The 23,800-nt window shown below is 40.3% G+C and overlaps 1 protein-coding gene across 1 annotated transcript in view; it reads right to left on the reverse strand.

The window, feature by feature from the left end:
- The window catches only part of KIF26B (kinesin family member 26B), a 312,315-nt gene that overhangs the window by 116,576 nt on the left and 171,939 nt on the right, over positions 1-23,800 (reverse strand). The gene's annotated exons all lie outside the window — the stretch shown is intronic.

Genomic DNA, 23,800 nt, shown 5'->3' on the forward strand with positions numbered 1-23,800 from the left:
GTGTCTCATTCATAAGCCTCTGATTAGAAAATGAATACTTGTGCAATGTTTGGATGTAAGCAGCCACTGTTAAGTTAATTAGTATTAAATGCTCAGGTGAATTTGCTGAGGTGTAAGAAGCCTTGCACTAGCTGTTTTAAATTTTTATCACCTCTTAAAACATAAGCCAGTCTGAAAACTGAACAATCGGTGACCAGTGAAAACATTGCTGTTTGCAATGAGATGGAGATAATCATACCAACTACAGCTGCATTAACCACAAAGCAGGGAAGACAATGACAACTGGTTTTAATACTATGGTATTCTTAGATAAGAATGCTGAAGTTTGTATAGACTTTGATTTAAAAGCTAAGCTTTTCTGGTACAGAAACTTTCCATACTTTTGTTCTGCAAAATGTTTTGTTTTGAGAGACAATTCAACATTCAGCCTTTGTTGCAACTGTTTTGTTTCAACACTTGTGTGTTCTGTACTGACCAGGGATAATGTTAATATTAATCATGATGTCCCATGCTTTCCCTTTTGTAAAATGAGCACTTTAAACAGAGCAGGTCAACTGGAGCACCATCTCAAAGGAGAGATGGATATAACAATTCATGAGGCTACTTTCATGTTGTTTGCTTTGGCAGACAAATTGTGAATTGAGATAGGTATAGAAGGAGCCTGTGCTGACAGTAGCTCTCCTTACTTTGTTTAAGTGTGACAGTCAAGACCAATAATTCTAAATCCTCTTAAGTTTTAAGAATTAGCTCCATTACACTGGTATCAGTATACATTATCCAACACTGAAATTTATAAAAGTAATTACATTATTTTATCCCAAGGAGTCAGGGAAAAAAGACTGAACCTACATACACACACACACACTCAATTCAGTATGCAAGTACCTTGTGTTTGTATCAGATGCCTCAGACACATGAACAAATTACTGCTGGGCGTGAAGTTGCCATATGTCAGCTGGTTGTGTACACACTGTGTGCACTGCCAGCATGTATTCTTTTAGCCTATGGCAAGTGAAAAGCAGTTCCAGATAGATTAGTTTTTAATAAAAGAAAAACACTAGGAAATTTTAATTGACCTGACACAGAATTACAACTCAGAAGTTTCTGTACCACCTCCTTGTCCTTGTTCTTCCCCTTCCCTCTAGCCTAAAGGCTGCAGTTCATCACCTGGCCCTCCCTTTTTAAGAGTCTGCTTTCTTTTTCATAGGAAACATAATCAAAATGTGTTGGTCAAAACCAAAGTAAAAAGCACCAATTTCTCCTTTTCCTAGCAACATTTCAATGGTTTGAGAGGATTCAAAGATTTCAGCTTCCACACTCTCTGTCATTAATGCTTTTATGACATTGTCCATGCTGAATCAAGATTTTCTGTATGTCTTAGCTTTGCTACAAAATTATTTTAAGCAAAATCTTGTACTAAGTGCAACAATTGGAAATACATATGTTAGCCAAACACACTGAAAAATTTACTTCTGTGGTCAAGCTCAGTAGTCCAGTCTTAAATATAGACAATGGCTCCACCCACTCTGGTCATACATCTGGTCCCATTGACTCACCTCGGGTGAAAACACATTTCCTAAAAGCCATTTTCTAAGTTGACTGACAGAGCCATTATCCCTCTTGCTACTAAATGCTTCTCCAGCATTTGCTGTTCTTTTTACAAAGCCAGTAGTATAATACAAACCACTTCTTGACCCAACCAAGCCCATAGCTGGCATTTTCTTAAAGAAAAAACATTGTTGGAGGTACCTGGCCTTTTCAAAACCTTGGAACTATATTCTAGTTTGACAGTTATAACCTTTGAGATTGCATTCAAATGGAAGAACCTGCATTTTCCTTTACATTTTTGGCCTGCAACTGGCAAAATGGATGAAAAAGCAATGAACTATTTCTCACAACTGCATGAGATTTTCTGTTTTTTCCCCAAGGAGAGAAAAATCAATTCATGGCAGGCTAGAAAATCATTCACAAGCCCTATCAGACTTGACTGAATTGTGAAGGGGATCAAAGAGGCAATAAGTCTCAGGTAATTCTCAGAGCATTTGACTGGGAAGAGAAGGTTATTTTAACCAGAGATAGTCTGCAGTATGACACAAACATGTACAGTGTGGCTTTCATGTGAGCACATTTGCATAAGTAAAATCATTCAGCTTGGGTGGCTAGGATTGCTATCAACACAGTTGGTCATGCCAGCTGATTCTGATTTGGCCCTGTGATCTAGCACAGGAGGTTAGAAATTCTCATATTTTACTTTTCAAGGCAAGTCAGAGGCCTGGCTCTCCCACATGGACTCTGGACCACCAGACTTCTCACGCAAAGCACCAGGCTGGACCTTGGGAGACCTGATGCTGCTGCGGTTCATGGCCTGCCTGGTCCAGCCAGCAGCTGTTTAGACTCTGCTCTTTGTGCAGAAGCCAGCTAATTTGCTTTCATTTAATATCTAGTTCTCATGGTTTAACCCCAGCCAGAAACTAAGCACCATGCAGCCGCTCACTCACTTCCCCCCTGGGATGGGGGAGAGAATTGGGGGGGGGGGGGTGGGGGGGGTGGGGGTGGGAAGTAACTCATGGGTTGAGATAAAGACAGTTTAACAGAACAGAAAGGAAGAAACTAATAGTGACAATAATAATAATAATAATAATAATAAAAAATTATAATAATAATAAAAGAATTGGAATATACAAAACAAGTGATGCACAATGCAATTGCTCACCACTCACTAACCGATGCCCAGTTAGTTCCCGAGCAGCCATCCCTTCCCCCAGGCCAACTCCCCCCAGTTTATATACTGGGCATGACATCACATGGTATGGAATACCCCTTTGGCCAGTTTGGGTCAGCTCTCCTGGCTGTGTCCCCTCCCAACTTCTTGTGCCCCTCCAGCCTTCTTGCTGGCTGGGCATAGGAAGCTGAAAAATCCTTGACTTAGTCTAAACACTACTTAGCAACAACTGAAAACATCAGTGTGTTATCAACATTCTTCTCATCCTGAACCAAAACCACAACACTATACCAGCTACTAGAAAGAAAATTAACTCTATCCCAGCCGAAACCAGGACACTAGTATAATAGGACTCTGATTTCCACTTGAGACTATGCACACTACTGCAGTAATGGAAATGGCGATGATGGCAGCATGGCTTTATGTATTGACAATAAGCTGATCATTCTCCAAGTTACATCATATCCCACTTGAGCCAAGTGATATCAGCTATGAACTATGCAGGGGTGCGCAGTGAGCTCCAGTGCAACACAAACCACTTCCCTGCTGTGTGCGGTATGGCTGTGGTAGGGATTGTGTCCACAGAGACACACAAGAAACTTGATCCAAATTAAATTTTTGAAGTGTGTAATTTTAAATGTATTAGACCACTGCGTGGACACGCTCATTCACAACAGAATTGACTTTAATGTCATTTTACTGAATTATCTTCCAAAATAATGCAGATTTAATCCAGTTTAGCTAATATGCTTTGGATTCACACCTTCAGTTAATTTGGATTATTTTTTCCTGAGAGCCCCTAAATAAACAAGCAGCTGGAGACTTTTTGAAAGCTTAAAAGATTTGTGGCAGAGGAAATAATCACAAGATCAAGATCTGAGGTTGCAGGAGGGGCATTAGAAAGCTGATTAAAGTTCAATCCAAATAAAACTGATGGATTGCTGGCAGGAAAGGGGAACTGCTTTGAATGTCCACCTGATCCATACCAAAGACTGAGATCATTTCTTGAAAGGACATTCTCTGCTTTTTGTTTTTTAAAATACAATTTGAATAAGGTATATCTTTGGGCAATCAGAATGCTTTTCACCTCCCAACTATGCAGAAATGGTGATATATTTTTTCCCTTAAAACTCCATGGGCAGGCTTGGATTTTCAAACACATTCATTTTAGAGCTTATTCCCCTACACTGGAAGCCAAATAATGACTGATTCGAACTTTCTGAAAGCTGAAGATCCTCTGGGGGATTTATTGAAAAAATGGAAGTAAACCAGCTTAGAGGTAATTCTGAGATGTGAGGGGGCAAAGTATGCTCTCTGGAAACTTGTCTAGAGAGAGGAATGAACAGAAGTGGATTAAATAATTCATTTTTAACACAGAACAAAGGCACTGCTAAGGGTGATGCAAAGATCTCTGCTAAGAAAGTTATTCATACTACTTATAAGCAATACAAGAATGAAGTTGATGAAACTCTTTAGACAAAATAAAAGGCATTATGGAAAGCTCTGTAAATACCTTGCTTAGAGAAGTCACTGGGTAATGGTTACAGTGCAACGTACGTAAGGAAACACTGTGGAAGGAACAGTTTGAAAATTCATGGTTTCTAAATTAACTCTGGCTGCTCACAAAAAGCAACTTTAGAAACTGAGAACAAATCCATACATCCACTTGTTGCTAAGCAATAGTCAGGGGAGAAAAAAACCAAACCACAAACGGTGTGATACAGCACTTAAAGAAAAGAACAATAAATAAAGCTTCCCTGCATACTTAATGTTTGTATGCCTCCAGCTCGAACAGAGTAGACTGGGACCTCATTTGGCATAAATTCATATAAGATCATGAACTTCAGTGAGCCTGGCTATGCCAACTCATGGCATGTTTGCTTCCTCTCATTTAACTAAGAAAACAGACACTGCTAATAAAATTCAAAGGACACCTGTTTAGTGTGATAAAAGAAATTACTTTTTTCACCAACACATCATCCAAGGCAAAATTAAAACTTTAGGACTCGCTGTCAAAGTAGAGGTCAGTAAGGCCAGCAGCTTTATTAGATTCAGGAGATTAGACATTTGAGTGAATACTTAAAATATTATTTACACTTGTGTCAGAGAAGGTCATTATTGGTAAGTAACACTGACTCTCACACTTCAGTAGCTGACATGCCCCTTCACTACTGACATCTGAAGAAATTTCCTTAGGTGCATATCTCTGTATAATTATTCATTACTGGAGTTTCGTATTACACTGCGATGCATCCAGTACTTATCACCCCTGGAAACTGAATTCCAGATCATAGGGGCCAGTGAGCAGGCATATCAGTTTCTGTGTCAAAATAAAAATTGAAAATATGCTGACTCTCATATCATATTTTCCATAAAGAAAATGGCTCTCAAGCTGTGGAGGCTAAACAGTCATGTACTAGCTAACTTTAATATAAATATTTACAGTTTTCATTAAAACTAAAGAGTGATTTTTCTTCTTTATTTGGAGGTATAAATTTCATTTTATAAGACACATACTCTCCACTGGGTGCACCGTTCAAGGAGTAAGGTATGAACTTTGTATGTTGCAAAGGATGGCTTACCAGAGGATGTGCTGGTTTGACAAGCCCAAAGGAGATTCATGATCTTCCCTAGTAATTAAAACACTATCTTTACTTACCCAAAACTACCTTGCCTGCTGTATCTTGGTGCTGGGTTGGAAAATAGATGGAAGTTTAGTTTGGAAACCAGTCTCTTAAACAAACTCTCAAAGCATATTTGTGCAGATATATCACTAGTTATAAAATACATGTATGTTTGTGACCAGCTGTGATGGCTACCCAGCGTGAAACACTCCTATCCTATGGTCTCTTTAGGTTGGGCACCTAAAAGTGAAAGACACCATTACCCAGCCTCACCCTCAAAACAAAAGCCCTACCGATGATTTTTTTTTTTTTTTGTAAACCCCAGCTGTAATTCTTCCTGTAGAAAAAGTAGAAATTCTTGACTGTCACCTACTAAGTAAAATGTAGTCTGCACAGTACTTTAGTTAACTGATGGAATGTCAAACAAAAATATACTGGAAGCCTGCCATTAGTTTTGATTATTTCCAACTCAAATGTTTGCAAATACGGGTTCATGGTGTATTTTCTGTTTCGGGTAAATAGGTTTATATAAAATGAGCCATTATATCATATAGGTCCTCATGTAGCTGTAAGGTAAAAACCAACAGGATACAGCAAAATTACAACCATGCAGGCTTTTTTCTATGAGAAAAGCCAGTCTTGATTTTCGGTTACACAGGGTCACTCAACAGTTGCTTTCTTCTCCAGGATCTTTAGTTACTGAATTATGTCAGTTATATGGTGGCTATACAAACTGGACACAGGGTACTAAATGGGTTGTTCACATGTTCTAATTACAGGGATGTAACCTATCTTCTCTGAATCATCACCAAAAGTGATTCTGTTTCTCCCAATCACCTGTATAGGTGATGCAGGCTCACTAAGGTGACATTACAGCCAAGTTGACCTGAGTACTACCAGCAAAAGGGGAGGCCCCATACCTGCCACTTCCCTGTCTGCATACTACCTTTCCCTCCCTTGCTTCTTTCCTCACATTTATTTTGGCTTGGCTACTACTGATTTAACCTCCTGAACTGGCTCGTGCCAAAGGGTGCTCTAAATCATTTTTCTTTGACGTGCCCAATATGCAAGCACTTCCCCGACCTTAAAATCTGAGGCATGTGGTACTAAACGTAGTTTCATGCAAAATCTCATCTTTATATTTGGAGGCCAGTGATCTGGCCAGGAGCCATGGCTTCCTTTGTGCCATGCCTTTCTTTGCATTTTCTAAAGCAAAGAGAACAGAGAAGCTTTACAAGATGTTTAACCAACAAGCTAACAGCCATGCTCTGCTGCAAGGGGTCAGGTAGCCTCTCCACCATCTGCTGCAAACCAGGGCTACCACCTGAGACACGTGCTCCATGGCAGAGCAAGAACCACCTCCAAGGGCTTTTTCTTGTACCTCAACATGGAAGAGTTTTTCTCATCCAAACTGAAAGCAAAAAGACAGAGCAATAAATCTGGCAGTTGGCTTGCTATGGCCCTTCCCAGCCCACATTCCCTGCCTTCCAACAGGACTTATGAGCTACAAATGAGAATCAGGGCAACTTTACTCCACTTTAATTCTCTGTGTGGCCAAACCCAGGGCTGTGGCATTGCAGCCTAGTAAGACATGTTAAGAATGAAATAAGAATCCTCAGAGGAACATTTCCTGGATTTGTAGTTCCAGTAAGATTCTTAGTATTTGTGTTTAATTATTTTACAATGCCTTTAAAATCTGGAGATAATTTGAGCTTTCTGCTTATGCTGTAGAAGGTATAATAAACATCTCTCTAATGCCCAGTAAACACTTGCCCCTTATTGTTCTCTTTATTTTTATGTATGTGTTCAATTTCATAGCAACAATAAAGCTGTCCCAGGCTGCAATCTTTCACTTCTTGGGTGGTTAATTCAGATGTTTTGGCCACAGTGCCTTAAGTGACTGTGCTCTCCCCTGGAACTGTATTGTAACTGTTCAGAAACTCATTATTTTTAACCTATTTAGTTCTAACAGAGTCAAAACAAGGCTTCGAACTTTATTCAGGACAGGTCTCAAAATCTGAGGCTTGTTGCACACAGGCAATCTCAGTGAAATTAACAGCTCAGACCTGCTCTTATAACAAGTTCAAATTTGTGTAAATCTCTGCCAACGGAGCTGCTCCTAGGTTGCACCAAAATGAAGATGAATATGCTTGAAGACCAGTAGCTTAATGAGAAGCTCAAAGTCCTACACAAGTACATATTGCAGGACAGAGGACTCACATTCTACACAGCTGTTATTTGGGTGAAACTCCCAGTTTTAGAGAAGGATATGACAAGATACAAAACAAACCACTTCTCATGTCGTTACTGTTTGATCCACAAGATTCTCTTCACCAGGTATCACTGTATTCCAGTAAAGATCTTTTTACCTAGCCTAAAAGATCCTGGAAAACCCTGATTCAGTGACAGATGTCCTTCTGTCTTTGGCAACAGGATCATTAATTAGCTCTCACACACAGAGGTAATGGCCAAAAAAGTAACAAATCAAGTGAACTATCACATTTGGAATTTCTACAAGAAATCATACCCTTGCCCTTCAATAGTACCCATCAAGAAAAGTACATCTTGACTCAATAGCTTGATACATTTAGCTAGAGAAAGATCATTTCTGCTTTCTTTCCTTTCTTTCCAGCACTCAAACACAGAAGACAAATCACTAGTCAATTTTTTTAAAGAGTGGGTAGAGGTTGTTTCTATTATTAACCTAACTTATTTTTCTCTCCGAAAAATGCTTTTATAAGAAATGGTACTCAGACAGATGACAGTGCTCACAGCATTATCTCGTTCTTGGAAAGCTCTGAGGATGAGTTGGGTATGTGTCACTGCATGCTTAATGCATGAAGCAAGCTGAACCATTATACTTGGATAAAATAAAATCAGATGTTTAGCACTAGTTTAATATGGGAAGAAAACCAGCTACATTTACTATAACTCAAATGATTTCAAATGTAAGCACTTACCCATTACTGCCACAGTTACTTGGCAATGTGTCTTCAAGTCCCTTGGGAAAACTGCATACGCAGGAGACCAACAACCAGAGACCAGAGTAGCCTTAATTTCGGTCGCACAGAGCTGAGGGCAAAAGCACTAGCATCTTTCAAGGAAAGGTCAGAAACAAGCTCCGTCCAGCTCAAGCTTTGGGTGTTAAGAAGTATTGCCTGTCTATACTAAAGATTTAGATTGCAAGATGCCAGCATTGCCACTAAGTAATAAGGAAGGAGATGTGCACTGTTTTATATTTGTACTGTTATTACATAAAGCAAGAAACACGCAGATCTGTCAGTCTTCAAGTGTTAGCTGGAAAATATTAGTGGCATAGATGTGCAGTTACACTGTCTTCTCCTGAAAGTACCACCAGGGATGGCTGGCAAACAGATTTTCCCCATCTCTGAGACAGCCTAGCAAACTTTAAACCATGGGACAGAACTCCTGGTTAGCCAGCCCCTAGCTGACTCTCCTCACGAGCAAGAAGTAATGACAGTTATGACAACTCAAAAACATGACTAACAGAAGCTTTGCAATGAGAGGCCCACAAACCACTGGCCATTTAATAACAGTCCTTAAAATCACATAAAGCAATTTCTTTAACTGTAAGTTTTATGGAGCTTATACGATTACAGTTATTCTATTACCTTGGATGCTAAAGCCTGACCACACACTGTGTGGAAAGTTATTTTACTACATCTCTGTCCCATTCAGCAAAAACCTCTCATAACACCAGGAGGAAAAGCAGCCAGCACACAGATTCACAGTCCATTTTGTCATTGTTTAACTTTCTGGTTGGCAGAACAATTAAACAGATACATAAAAAGGCCAAAAGGCAGGTAAGCTTTACTGGGTTTTTTGCATCATCAATATTTTGGAAGCCAGCACATTTAAAATAACACCAGCATACAAATGGTAAACAATTCTGACAACGCAGATGCACTGAAATTCAATCCACTTAAACCCAGCTCTGACAAGCAAACTCCTGTTGTAGTAAAAAATATTTCCTGTAAGAGTTCCTGTTAGTCTTGTCTTGTACTTATTCAAGTCACCACCGTGAGATAGTGACAATTCTTTGAGACAAGTTGTTTCAGCTCCTGGAGACTACCACCATTACTATGTATAATATGCTAAGGTCCAAGACCGAAGTCCTCCTCCTAACAGACTGCACACATGCTAAAATCAGTCCAACCCCAACAGCTTATAAGCAAAACAGGCAAAACAAAAGAAAGAAATTTTATGATCCCACCTTCATGGAGATATGCTGACGCGCAAAGAAATTCATGAACAGTGGCAAATAGTAATGTAATCTAGATCTCTTCAGCAGATTCACACAAATAGTTATGGTGGTTTGGGAGATGCCGAACAGCATCCCCCCAGTACCTATGAGGAGGGTATCAGGTGACGGAGTCAGGCTTTTCAAACCAGGGCATAGAAGGAGAACAAGAGCTAATGGGCATGTGTTGAAACAAGAGAAGTCTGGACAGGGTATAAGGAAAAGTGTTTTCACCCCAAGGACAGCCAAGCAAGGTTGCGCAGTCTTTGTCCTTGGGGAGGTTTAGGACCAAAATGGATAAAATCCTGGGAAACATGTCTGACCTCAGAGCTGAGCCTGCTTTGAGCAGGGGGTTGGATTAGAAACATCCTGAGGCCCTTTCCAGCCTCTCTGATCCAATGATGTTATGAAAGAAATGTTACTACAATTCTGAAAGCAGTAAAACATTACGCTTTATTTTTCCTTTCAAAATATCTTTTCTCTGAAAAGTTTCAGCAAAATCACTTAGCATCAGTCTCAGCAATTTATTCAATGCAAAATTAAAGTTTTCATTTTTAGAATACTAATTTAAATATAATTGAAGCAAATGTCAAACAACAATTTCAAACTGAAAAAGTTAATAACTACTTCTTTTTGCAAGGGTGTAACCAAAACACATTAAAAAATTTCTTGATTCTTGTTTACCTTCTGGGAGGACATAAGCTAAATCAAGCAGAAGTGATTTAATTTGAATGAAATCCACACTTCTTGCTGGGGAAAAATTTTGACAAAAATTTCACCCAAGTCACCTTTAATGTTTTGTTATAAGACCTTCTATCTCTATCTACTGAAGATTCAGGAAGCAATTCTACGCAACCTTACCATTTGCAGGGGAAGTCCTATGTGCCCAGCCTCTTGCAGGAATGCTCAGCGTTCTGCCAGCTCAGACCCCACCTCCTTTGGGAGCTGACCTTAATATTTAACCTACTTAAATCATGCTGCAGAATGAATTATTACAAAAAATTACAAAACTGGAAAACACTATTACTCTTGGCAATTACTGTTATTTTTTAAACAAACCTTTTGTTCTTGTTTTCCTATTTCCAGTAAAGTGAAATAAAAAACAACATGAAATTAAATATACCACACAAAGTAGTAAGACTTTGCCAGAAATAAGTGAACTGTACAGATGTGTGGCACAGGCACCAACAAGCAGAATTTATGAGATGTAAAGCCTTTAATCTGCAGCTTTTTGCTTATTACCTGTACAAATTTCAGTGAAAGCCAATTAATTTTCAGTTCTGAGGGTACTCCTCAGACGGTTGAGCATACTGCTAAACTGAATAAGTATTTGACATGTATTTTTATTTCTTAGCAACACTAATTTTTTTAAAATACCTCTAAAAATGAAAAGTTATTTACAATGGCTCAAAATTTTATGCCAAAAGTGTCTCTCTAAATGCATCTTGTCACATATAAAGAAGACAGAGAAACGTATTTGCTGTTTGATTTCACTTAGATCTCAACCTCTTTTGTGTGAATATGGATATTATCAACAAATCACCTCTGCTCCACCTGAATAAAGTGCCAGTAAAGCATGTTCAATATTGATAAAATACTGCTGACACTGATGGGTGCAGGGGGGAAGGAAATCAGAGGAATTAGCAAGGGTCTTGTCTGCTCTTCCAGACCACCAAAGGGACTGCCGTCTCTGAGCCTCATGGGTCCATGGTAGGTATGACAAATGCAAGCAGCCAGAAAATATTAGCCAGAAAATTCTTTTCCTTCTTAAAATGCATAGAAAACTAACCCTCTTCTTTCTTTTTGGATACAGACCTTGCTGTTGTGATATATTTTTATCACCTGCAGGCCAGCATATTGCTGTTTACTCTAATGAGAGGTAGGCACGAATATTTCACTCGGTGCAGTCAGGATGAAAGCTCATTTCCTAAGCAGGGAGATTCAGCTGTAACTCTGAGCTCTCCTATTGCCATCCTATTGTCTTTCTCCACCATTCTCTAGTGAAGGGTTAGGAGCATGACAAACTTTCTGTTCCATGTCTTTCATAAGGCAAATCATACTCAATAAACACTGGAAGCTTTTCTTCCTTGACAGCTGGCCTACTGAAAGCCGGGTCAGCTCTCTCAGCACTGGGGTCTTCTGGTTCCTCCCCCTCCAACGACCTGTAGGTTCCTGACCCACAGCACCTACTGCTTGGTGCAATCCTATCAAAAGGCACATTCCCTGCGTTACAGCTTCTTGGTACAAAGCATATGCTTCTAAAAATCCCGGTCCTCATCATCAAAACAAACAGCAGGCTAAAAACTACCTCTACCAACAACTGAGAGAAAACTTGAAAAAAAAGGAACAAAATTACCCTTCCAAGAGACCTCTCACTTAGTAATGCAGCTCCCTGACACAAGAGATCAGGCCACTGCATTGCCTTCGTCAGAGCAGAATAACTTCTCTGTGAAGTTCATTCTTTCATGAGAAGGTGTGGAAAATTGGTTCATCCACCTCCTTCATAATAAATAACCCACAATTAGGAAAACAGAATATAAGCTAGGAATCCTATGGACAGAGTTTTCTGTTGGGCTTGGAAAACATTTCCGGTACTTTTTCTCTGCAAACCTACCTCAGAAATTCTTATCATTGCCAAAGTACACCTACATGGTTCTACAATACATTTTTATCCTGCTCTCCCATTTGCTATACAGAAAAAGCTTATGAACACAGGAAGCAAGATGCAGGACAGCCTGCAGCCAGATCCTACCATCTTTCTTTGTAACAAACAGCTACAATTTGGGTCCTGTCATATAGCACCCTAAGAATAAGACAAAACCTGTATTTCTTACTATATTTCTTTTATACCAGACAAAGGGCAGGAGAAGAACAACTGGGGAACAACAGCACCTGGGACAAACTCAGCACTGTGATACTCTTAGTTTCGAATGGTAAATATCTACTGCTTTGAAAGGAATACATCAACAGAAGCCTGGAATTCAGTGGTGGTAAATCAAGCCCTCTGCAATGAAGAGAGTACAATGATGTATTTTGTAGAAGTCAGCCCCTGAAATTGAAGATGAAGATGCACAGTATGGACTACCTCAGATTAGAGAAATACGAGCAGAGGTCAGCAAATAGCTTATGCATCACAGCAGTTCCTATAGAGAGTGGATGGTATCCAAGGGAAAGCCACCTTATTTACTGTGCTGCCATACCACACAAAGGCTTATAGTTTTGTTGCATCTAACTTTTTATGGAGTTGAATGAAGAAGCTGTTTACTGCTCAAAGACTTCTTACGCATCCCATTATAGGGTAGATGATGTTGCAACATATTCTTGAGAAACCCACCACCAAAGAGTTTATGATTCAAATATCTTAAATGGTTTTATACAGCTACTTCAAGAAAATCAATCCAATTTTGCACAATTTGTTACTGTTAATCTTTGAAACAGAAGCATTCTCTTTCTTCCTACTTACAAGAGGCAGATGGATGCAATCTTCCAGAATTGTCCATCTTCTAAGCTCAGGTTGCCTCATATTTCCATGGATAGAGCTTTCTAGTCAAACTTCTTTCATTGTGCTTCCTCTTCAAGAATGCTGGTTCATCTTTATGGGACATTTTTTCAGATTAAGGGCTTTATGGAAGAAGGCCTAGAGTACTACAAGGAATCAGTTTGGCCTTGGGGAAGGATTCCAAAACCCATCAGCTGATATTAGAATTATAGCAGTGTAGCTTTTCGCATTTTTTTGAGAAAATCAATTGTGCATGTTGATGCCCTGCAGTCTGGGTTGTTGATTATCTGGAAAAGCACATCCTGCGTACAGAAAAAATTGAATATACTTTTCTTTCCAGACGAGAAGATAACAGAGAGATTAATTTGTTCCTTTTGCCCTACTACAGCTACCTGCAGCAAGGCACAAGCAATCAAAATCCTCCCTCACCCTGTGTTTGCAGCAAGAGAAGCCCTTGTTTTCCATTCTGAAAATTTGATCACCCTGACACATCCAGTGTACTGGTCATTTTAAATAACCATAAACCCCTTAACACAATGGTTAGCCAGAAAATAAAATTTGGAATTTAGCTTCTGATGTCACACTCTCTCTCACTCAAAATGGGTTTATCTGATTTAAACAAGAGAGGATGGAAACCTGATTGAGTGGGTAGTGTAGTTAAAATGCAGTTGTCCAACTGATCTGGCACGTCTGGGGTCACCTCCTTGTGTTAAAGGACCCTCCAGCTGCTCCAGAGTAAAACATTCTCCTGTTGAAGCTTCAGATGAAAATGAAAACATCATTCTATCTGTAAGATATTGATCCATTTGGGACTTAGTTAAGCTGTCTAGCTTTATCAGTTCAGGCCTCCTGGGCTCAAAACAAAACTGTGCAGTACTCTCTGAGGAGCCTCAGGCAGACTCTTCCTTCATCCTCCCACCCTGATTCTTCTGTGTCCTAACACCCAGCAAACGTAGATTTCAATCAGCCCTCCCTAAAAGGCTGCTTGCAGATACCAGCATGTCACAGCACTTTCCTTTCTCATAACCAAAAATACCACCCTGCACCCTCTCACCAAGCTGCAGAGTTTAAAACCAGTCCTTTGGCTTTAACAGGGCCCATCAGACTCATAGTGAAGAGTGAGGCTGATAGAGCAGCCAGGGTCTCCTCTGCACAGCTTTGCACACAGCCGCACGGCCTCCCATGCTCTCAGAAGCAAGGTTATTTTTAGTAAATCTTCGTTTTGCCCACTTGCAACATCACCACAAACTGTGTGCATCACTGAAGTAGCCCCGCTCAAGCAGTCATTCAAGAATGAATGTTACAACTCAGAAGGTTACAAGGGCGGGGGGGTATACTTTAGCTTAAAGTAGCTAGTAACAAAACCTTTTTACACCACAAGATATACTTCATTAAATTTCTAAATATAAATTTTATTTTTCTTCCTGATATGGTGCTTCAGTGGAAAAGCAATAGGAATACTCCGTGTATCTACTGTGCAAAAGCACTGTAAAGTTGATACAGACAGACAAGCCTTAACTTATGCCATATAAATACTTTTTTTTTTTTTTTGTCCCTGTCTAAACGTAGGTTATCCCACTGTCATTTCAGCAGTATAGCTATAGCAAATAACCTTCTCAGAGTGAAGGCATTTACTCTGGTACAGTTTATTCCCAAACTGCAAGGGGAATAGGGGAATATAATGTAAAGTACCACCAAATGATAAAATTGCAATTACACAAGAGCAGCTGTACTGATACAATTATTTTAGCAAGAAATATGCCCCACAAGAAAATGACTGCTTTATACATGTGGGAACACATACATGCAATAGATCCAGTTCACTTTCTCCTGTACAGATCAACACCCACACCAGTCCTGCACAAACCAAAGAACAGAAGCGCTGTGGAACACAGGACAGGGAGTCAATTTGGGGCCTTGCTAGCTTGGGCAAACATCATCACACTGCTTCATGTGTGGGCTGGGACAGCACAACACTGCACCAGGCAAAGCTACCATCCCACAGATCTCTCTCCTTCAGTCATCAATATCACTGACTTCTTTTTTCTTTCACTTCATTATGTGCTCTTGCAGCTATTTTACATGTATGTCGTACTACCCGTTTTTTGCTTTATCTGGTTACTGTCCCATTGATTCATTTAATCAAATAATACTGGAAACACAGCAGGTGGATGAAATGCACTCAGCTTATCACTAACATGCTGATGCCCATTCGGGGGTGATGTTACAGTCTTTACTCTATTATTAGCTCCTGCCCACTGCACTAAGTTAGACTTTCATTTGCCATTCTGTTCCCCAGCCTAGAGAGCATTTATACTCCTCTTTCGATTTATTTTCTGTTCTAGATATCTACCTCTGAAAACGAAGGTATGGAAAGAAGACCCATGGACCATGTGACACATAATTAGACAGCATTTCCTACCAGGAGAAACAGTGTATCTGCGGGGCCTTTTTGCATGGTTGTATTTCACATCTCTAGCGCTGCATGGAAACACACTCTGATCAAATTAAATGCAAAGATCACTTGTCTCTGAATGCATGATAAATCTGCTGTCCATGTTCAGTTTTGCAGGTGCCTAAGCACCTCCTGTGATGTGTGCTGCATGCCTTTAGCTCCTAGTGAGATTAATGGGACCTTAAGGGGCTGGGCAAATTTCAGGAACAGGCATTTTCTGAGTTAGTAAAGGGATTCTTATCTATGGACCTGATCCCACACCAGTATGTATACCCTGTATTGCTGCTGAAGAAAGGCGAAGCAGAAAATACTTATTCTCTTGAAGGAGATTACAGAAAGCCCTAATGTTAGAACAGTAGGCAACCAGCTCGTGAATGGAGCTTGTCAATACGACTGTTAGGAGGCTCTCAGGCAAGTTGGCTGGTGGGGTGGCCAGACAAACTGGGGTTACCACGGTGTGTGTTAGCAGAGCAAGACATGATTACACTATCATTATTTACCAAGTAAGATGCAGCATTTTTTCAAGCATGACTGAATTGCATCAGCCCTTGAACACCTGGTGAGGAGTAAAAATGGCTCACAAGCCCAGAGATGCTGGCTGCCATTGCTGCAGATAAACTCACTATCACAAGAACTACAACACCACACTTGGTAATTAAAGGAGTATAAATAGAGGGCATGTGACCATGCCATCTCCCCTTCTCTATCTGATGCCACAGAAAAAAGTAGAATGACAAAAACAAAGCTTATTTTCATGTTCTTTTCCACCAAGCTTAAATACAATTACAGCAGAAGCAGAAGGGCAGTCACACTGGCTTATATGAGGACAGTGCTGTGATATTGTGAAGGTGGTTGGGGAGACAAAAAAAAAAAGCACCAACACAAAAAAAAATATCTCAGTAGTCTATTTTAAGGAGTCATCTTATATAACAGGAAGCAAGCACAGTTATTCTGGATGCTTGAACACCGTCTGTCACATCGCCACAAGCAAAGGAAGTATAAAGAAGTATGTGTGACCATTTGAAGACTGTTACTTTTAATTAGTCTGTAATAATGATGGTTACATAAATCCTTGCAGGTTGAATTAGAGGAAGAAAGTGCCATGGAGATTAAGCCTACATAATATCTAAATCATTCCAAAGCTAAGGGGAAAATAGGCCTTTCCTTGCAAATGGCAAGCTCAGAGATGAGGGCGGCAGTCAGTGCATCGTATTTACAGGCACTAGCCACTAACACTGGTCTGAATTCTTCAGGGCAGGAATATACACTTTCAGGGAGGCAGAGTACACATAGCTGCTCCCTGGCAAAGGAGCACTTTTCTGTCCAAAAGCTAACAAGTGAAGCATCAGCTATCTATGTACAATTTAGCTGGAACCCTAGAAGGGTCCCTTAAGATTGTGGTATACCAGCTGGCTCATTAGCCGCTACCCCAGCTTAGCCTGCAAGTGCTACAGTACTGCCCAGAGCTGCTGGTGCAGAGCACTAACATGCTCCTCTACCATTTCTCTCTACTAGCACAGACATGGAATGCAGAGCAGGATGTGGTCCTCAGTTTCTTAGGTTTCTAGGTTAGGGGTCAGAATTTGGCTAGTAGCTTTGGTCACAAACAGTGTTTAGGATGAATGGATATACTAGAATTTCAAAAAGACCAGTGAAATATTTCAGTGCCTTAAAACCACATATGCATAATTTTTTTAAGCTTTAGCATACATGGAAAAAGAAATAAAATTGTCTGTATCAGATTGAAAAGAATGTTGTGTCTAACTCAAACCAGAATTTTGTTGCTTTCATTTCTGATGCCAAACCAAAAAAACAATTGTTCATACAGCTTTAGTTACTAACCTGATGAGAATTAAAGGAGGAATTGTGTGGATACTACCCAAGTTTGTGGAGCTTTACCCCAACCAACCACTGCCTGCTTCTCCCAAGGCTGCTCAGGTGTATAGATCAGAAGTAGTACATATCCAGAAATACAATGGCACAGAGAAACTTTGCAAACCTCAAAGAAAAAAAAAGATAGTTTAGGCACTAACATATAACTGTGCATAACACATCTGGGGCAAATTTTCAGGAAATCTAAGTTAGTGTCGCTTCACATACTTCTGTATGATTTCATAGCAGCTGGTTCACGGAGAGCTTGAAATTTGTCCCACTATTTATCCTGATTAAATACAAAACTAAAAGTCTACTAATTGACAAATTACTGTTGAAATAGGAGAAAAAAGCTGAAAGGATAAAAGTTAGGTCAGCTAATAAAAATATAAATAAATATAGCAAATTACAATAACTGAATATTGGTTAATGTAATGCTTTATTGGTTTTTATCCATTTAGTTCTTGGTATGCTGATTCAAAAAGAGAAAGACCCATTTAGTCACATCTTTCACATGCAATATTAAGCCTTCCCTTCATGAAAAAACATCTGCATATCTCAACGCTAGGAACTTTTCATAGTGACTAATGTATAAACCAAGGAAACATATTGTTTTGATTATACTTTTTAAATGGGCATATTGAAAGTTATAAAGGAAGCAAAGAAGGTAATAAAACTCCTCCAATTCACCATCTAAATAACCATAATCACATTACTTACATTGCCTTCCATTCCATCATTATCATTACTACATTATGGCTAGATAATCAAATGCAAGAAACTTTTCTTCATGTCTGATAATAAAATGTTTTTCTCAGATGTTCCTAGTTAGAGCTGCAGCTTCCCTCATGGAAGTGCAACAGTATGGAGGTGAAGAAAGACAGCCATAAAGAGCCCCAATTCCACAGGGACTGTGCAAAGCCCCATGGAATGGAAGAAGAGTCATGATTCCCCGGGCACACGCTACCACTGCTGAACAGACTTCATCTGAGAAGGCATCTCAACTGAATTTCATGGTAACTTCCCACCCCACGCAATACCTGCACTAGCAATAGGTTTCTCATTTATAGGAGGTTTTGAATAGCACCTTACAAGCTTTTCCCTGCAGCTTTCTGAAAGAAACTATCCATTTCTCTCTTCCATGCTGTCCAACATGTGACTGTGGCTGTGAAAGGGCAAGGTGCACAGCATGTGTGTCACTGGGAGAGGCAGAGAGGGAGATGCAAACACCTGCTGGGACTCCATTTAACCCATAACTCAAGAATTCCCTTGCAGAGAGCTGAAGAGGATAAGCCTTTAAAATGTAGAGTTTTTCCATGCACACATGCACAGAATGTAATTTCTACCTCTGTAATGAAACAAGCTAAATGTAGTTTACATAGCAAAGTACACATAAACATAAACAGCTGTAGCACATATTTCTCTTGTATACGTGCAAACCTGGGCTGTTGAAATGGCTGATGGAAAGGGCAAGTCCAAGTACTTCAGTGCAAAAGCCAAGGCTCACATGTAACAGCCAAGAAGAACTGCATTTACCTCTGCTGTCCTGCTGATCGGGAGAGTAAGCACACCCCTGAAGAGCTGCCTTTTTACCCTACCAATGATGCAATTTACAACACAGACCCATGAAGAGTTATGTTAGCACAACAAGGGGAAGGAAGAAGGAGAGCGGTCAGTAAATCATGGCATGAAATCAAGGTGTAGCCAAGAAGTGTGATGAGGAATGATTCCCTGTGTCCCCTCTCTTTCTGTGCCACCATGGTCCTTTCTTTTATCTTCCCCTCCACCCATTAATGTTCTCCCAGCTGTTGCCATAACGTGACTTTCAATTTCACTTCTCTAACTACAGTTTGATTTAAGCATGTTTGCAAAAACTCTCCTGAGATTTTTAGAATCACTGTTGCATGTCTCCTTATCCAAATAACAATGGAGCCTGCTCAGAGTTGATGATATACCATGTAGGCCCGAGGACCTGAGGCTTGATTTTTCACTACCTTGCAAACTCATTAATTGTTTACACCTCCATAAAATTCAGATGTTAAAGCATTTCAAACTCAGTTGGCCATGGTATAAATGTTTGCACAAGGGGCAGAATGTCAGAGCAAAGCATGTCCTCCTAGCAGCAAAGAGATGCTCTTAGCAACACTGCACCATCTCCCTAAGACTGCAAGAACCTCAAGTGATGGCATTTGTGTAAGGTCCCAGTAGCATCACATGGCATACAGCATGTGCAGCAAGCACACTGCAGTCCGCTCAGAAGAAAGGCATTGCCAGTGGCATCACCAACACAAAGGGGATGTGACTGAAAGCAGCATCAGAAATATGTCGCTGAGGGAGCACCAGGACAGTGGGGAAGTCACACACTCCTCAGACACACCAGGACAGTGGGGAAGTCACACACTCCTCAGACACACCAGGACAGTGGGGAAGCCACACACTCCTCAGACACAACTGTGGCTTAGACAGGCAGAACTGTCTTAAGGATTCAATGTTGTTTACAATTTCTCTGAGGCTCCCTTCTTTCCCAGGAAAAAAGTGTATCAGCGTAGCCCAATAGCACAGGTCCTGTTCAAAGTAAAAATGTGAAGACCTAATCAACAGAAAAAAAGACATTATTACTGTATATATTATTAGGTGTGCAAGGTGCCAGTGATGCTTACTGTTTTTTTTTTTTAAAAAAAAACAACAAAAAAAAACAACAAAAAACCCCCAACCAACCAAACAAACAAACCCCCACAAACACCACCACAATAATATTCGTCATCTTTTTCCTAAGCTTGTACATCATTTCATACTCTTCTATAAAACAGACTGGAATAAACTGTTCTTACAAAAACATCTAAAGGTTGTCTGATGCACATCACCATCTCTAGCAAAACCAGACTGATACTGTGTGGGATCACAGGATAATTCAGGTTGGAAGGGTGGTCTCTAGTCCACCCTCCTGCTCAAACCAGGGCCTTGGTGGCCCCCACGGAGTTCCCTCCAGCTTGTTCACCTCTCTTGCTCCGGGAGGCCCCAAGCTGGACACAGTCTAATGAGTGCTGAGCCAAGAGGGATAATCACTTCCCTTGACCTGTAGCTCTGCTCCTGTCAGCACAGCCCGGGATGCTGGTGCCCTCCCTCCCTGCCAGGGGACATGGCAGGCCATGCCTGCTTGCTGCCCAGCAGGACCCCAGGTCCTCTCCTGCAGAGCAGCTCCCCAGGCAGGCAGGGGCCAGCCTGCCATGACACAAGGGCATCATCCTGCCGAGGGCAGCAGCATCTATACAGGTATATCCGCTGACATACTGTGAAATGTGAACTGATTTCTCAAGAGAAAAAAAACCAAACCCAAATATCAGGAAAGAAAAACAGGTCCAGGAACATGTTATTCCTTCAGAGACCCTAGGGGTAGTGGACCCCTAGACCTCCTCTCTTCTCTCATGCCAAGACTAAGATTGCTCCAGTTGTGTGTGTGGTATTTTTCCAGCCAATTGTTTAATACAGGGGAAAAACAGGCTCCCACACTTCTTTGGGATGATTATTCCAGGGGGTAATAACTGAACTCTCATTCAGGAAATTGTTCCCAATACTCAGATTAAGTTTTTCTTTGTTTTATTTCCTCCATTTACTTATAACTACAACTTATCCTTTATGCTAAATAATTATTTTTCTGTCCCTCTTTGGGGGAGTTACATCCCTCAAATATTTGTGGGCTGTTCTATCCCTCAGGCCACATTAGTCACCATTTAGCCAAACTATACACATTTAGTCCTTTTTATTAGAACTCATTAATTAATCTTAATCCCCTCCTCTGAACTCCCCGATTTCTCAATCTCACTCACAAAATTGCAGCCAGTATCCCCCATGTTCCTGCACTGTAACACTGGAGACAGGAACTCTCCTTTGTGCATCCCAGTGTTTCTGGAAATACAGAATACAGTTTAGCTGTTGCATACTGCATCTCTCTGTTCCTATGCCTTCTTCAGCATTATTGTTTCCCAGTGCCAAATCCTGCTTCCCTTACCCACATGGCTAGCCCAACTGGAGCAAAGCCCACAAACAGGATTAAGAGCTGGCTTTCTCCTCCATTTGAAACTGTGTTCACTTAGGGTTTTGGTTTGGGTTTTGTTTTGTTTTTAAATTCATTGCTCTCTCTTTCAAGGTTTAGTAAAATGTTCACTTTCACAGTAATAAAGGGGCCCAATTTTGAATGGTTTGCACATGGTTTCAGTAGTATCTAAAGCTACTGAATGTTAAGCATCTAAATACCTAAAATCTGGCTTAAATACTATTAACAATGTATTGTGCTCAAGCCAGTACATTTGAGACAATTCATAGGCTGATATTTAGGAATCAATTTTCTTTCCAAGTACAGTATTTTCAGTGCTGTATACTTTAGGTCCAATAACAAGGTAGGCATAATTATGTCTCACTACTGCCCTACTTTATTTTTAGAAATGCAATGGTTCCATCACCATGGTGCTTTCTGTAAGTGTTGGCTGTAAAAAAAAAACAACAACTGACTTCTAAAAAATAACAGCAGTGTCCTGCTGCAATTAATGCTCTTAACAATCAGCTAGTATTTAATAAAAATACTGATTGAATATTCAGTGAGGCACTGCCTCACTGAAACAACAGGGATTCACTGCTGGTATCAGTGGCTTTGGATCATACCATTAAGAGCTCTGGAATGCTAAGGAGATGGCTCTGAATCACACTGACTCGGGAAATGGGTATAGAGGTAAGGACTGGGGAGCAGGCACAACACATTTATGGGGGTACATCTTACTTCCCACAGAATCAATCCTTCTCAGTGGCTACAGCATGTGTCAAGAGAGTGAGTGAAGAACATATCCTTATCCCTTTCTCTATCCATTGGGATGCTTTGTACCCTTGGAGAGGTAAAGAGGGAGTGTGAACTGACTTCTCTCCTTCCAGTGTGTGAAGGCCAAGGAGCATCCTGTCCCATTCCTCCCACAGCCTCAGCGCGCATCTACATAAATAAATCTTAGGCAGAGACCTCTGCAACGTAAGCGGCAAGAGAAAGCAAATCACAAGCCTGGCAAAATGAGAGATGGTGACATAAATACTCATCTGCTGAGTAGCCCTGGTGGTTAATGGAAAACATTTATCAGAAAAACAACCCCCACTCTGATGAAGCACTACTTAAGGATAAGTTTACTGGATCCAAATTTAACTGACAAGTGAACAGATCCTTTCCCAGGTCCTACGACGTCAGAGTATGCCAGAAAGATTATAAAGTTCAGAAGAGCCTTGACTACTCCATCAGTGAAGGACCTTGTTTTCCACTGACAGTCTTAATGTTTTTATCACTATTTAATAGTGCATCAAAAGATCAACCAAATATTCTCTTCTGCTGGCATAACATTTCTTTCTCTACCAGAAACCTGACTGTTCCAGCCATTTATATTACAAGTCCAAATGTTAGCGACATACCCTGTGCCTGTGCTCACTGTCCCTTAACTCTGACTTACCTTCAGATACATGCCAAGTTTTATCTTTCATGTGCTAGTCTCTGTCTCTGTAAAAAAATCTCCTAAGGTTTTTTTAGATCCTACCTTCCAGGTCTACAAAATTTTTCTCCAATTTGACTGAAGTTGTCTATAACTATGAGGTGGCAAACTGTAATAGATAAAGCTGATATATTCAAGCAACTGTTCTATTGCAGTTGGTTAAGTTGCAGGAGTCCTTTTGATAAAGGAATCTGGGTTTTGGTGTTGTTTAAAAAAACAAACAAACAAACAACAACAACAACAAAAAAGCTTTTTCCAAAATGAAAATCTTTGTTCCATCTAATGTTTGCAGCTTTTTTTCATTTCTTTCAAAATTTTGGATAATTTGTTTGCTGAAAAATCTATTGTGAACTAGAGTATTAAATAATGAAGGTTAAACCTTAAGGAACAAGAAGAAGAAAGGCAGTTAAGTGCTGTTCACAGCTTAACACGTTCTCTACAGTTGAGTTACTAACACGGCAAACCTTGGTACTAAATCCAGACAGTTAAAGAAATGCCATTCCAACCTAGCTGAGGACTTGCATGCACATTTCTGCAGGGTATTTCTTCCCTTGCCTTGGTCTGTTAGGGAACAGCCACAGTGTGCAGCCACCAGTCTCAGCCAGGAGGACACTGTGCACCACTTGACTGCCCAAGCTGATGATGCATGGATTGCTACTTACTCAAGAGTCCTAGATCAAATGAAGCACGCAGTGCTGTACTAGCAGTCAGAAGATGTGCTTATGCCTGGCCCCCACAGAATTTCTTGCATTTCCTCAGAAGCTGCAAGCTGCGCATTATAAAGAGACAGTGAACTAAACAAGTGTGAACTTCATCCAGAAGTTATTTCTGTTCTGCAGTAACTGCTG

Source organism: Buteo buteo, chromosome 12 (assembly GCF_964188355.1).
Source record: "Buteo buteo chromosome 12, bButBut1.hap1.1, whole genome shotgun sequence".
NCBI lineage: Eukaryota > Metazoa > Chordata > Aves > Accipitriformes > Accipitridae > Buteo > Buteo buteo.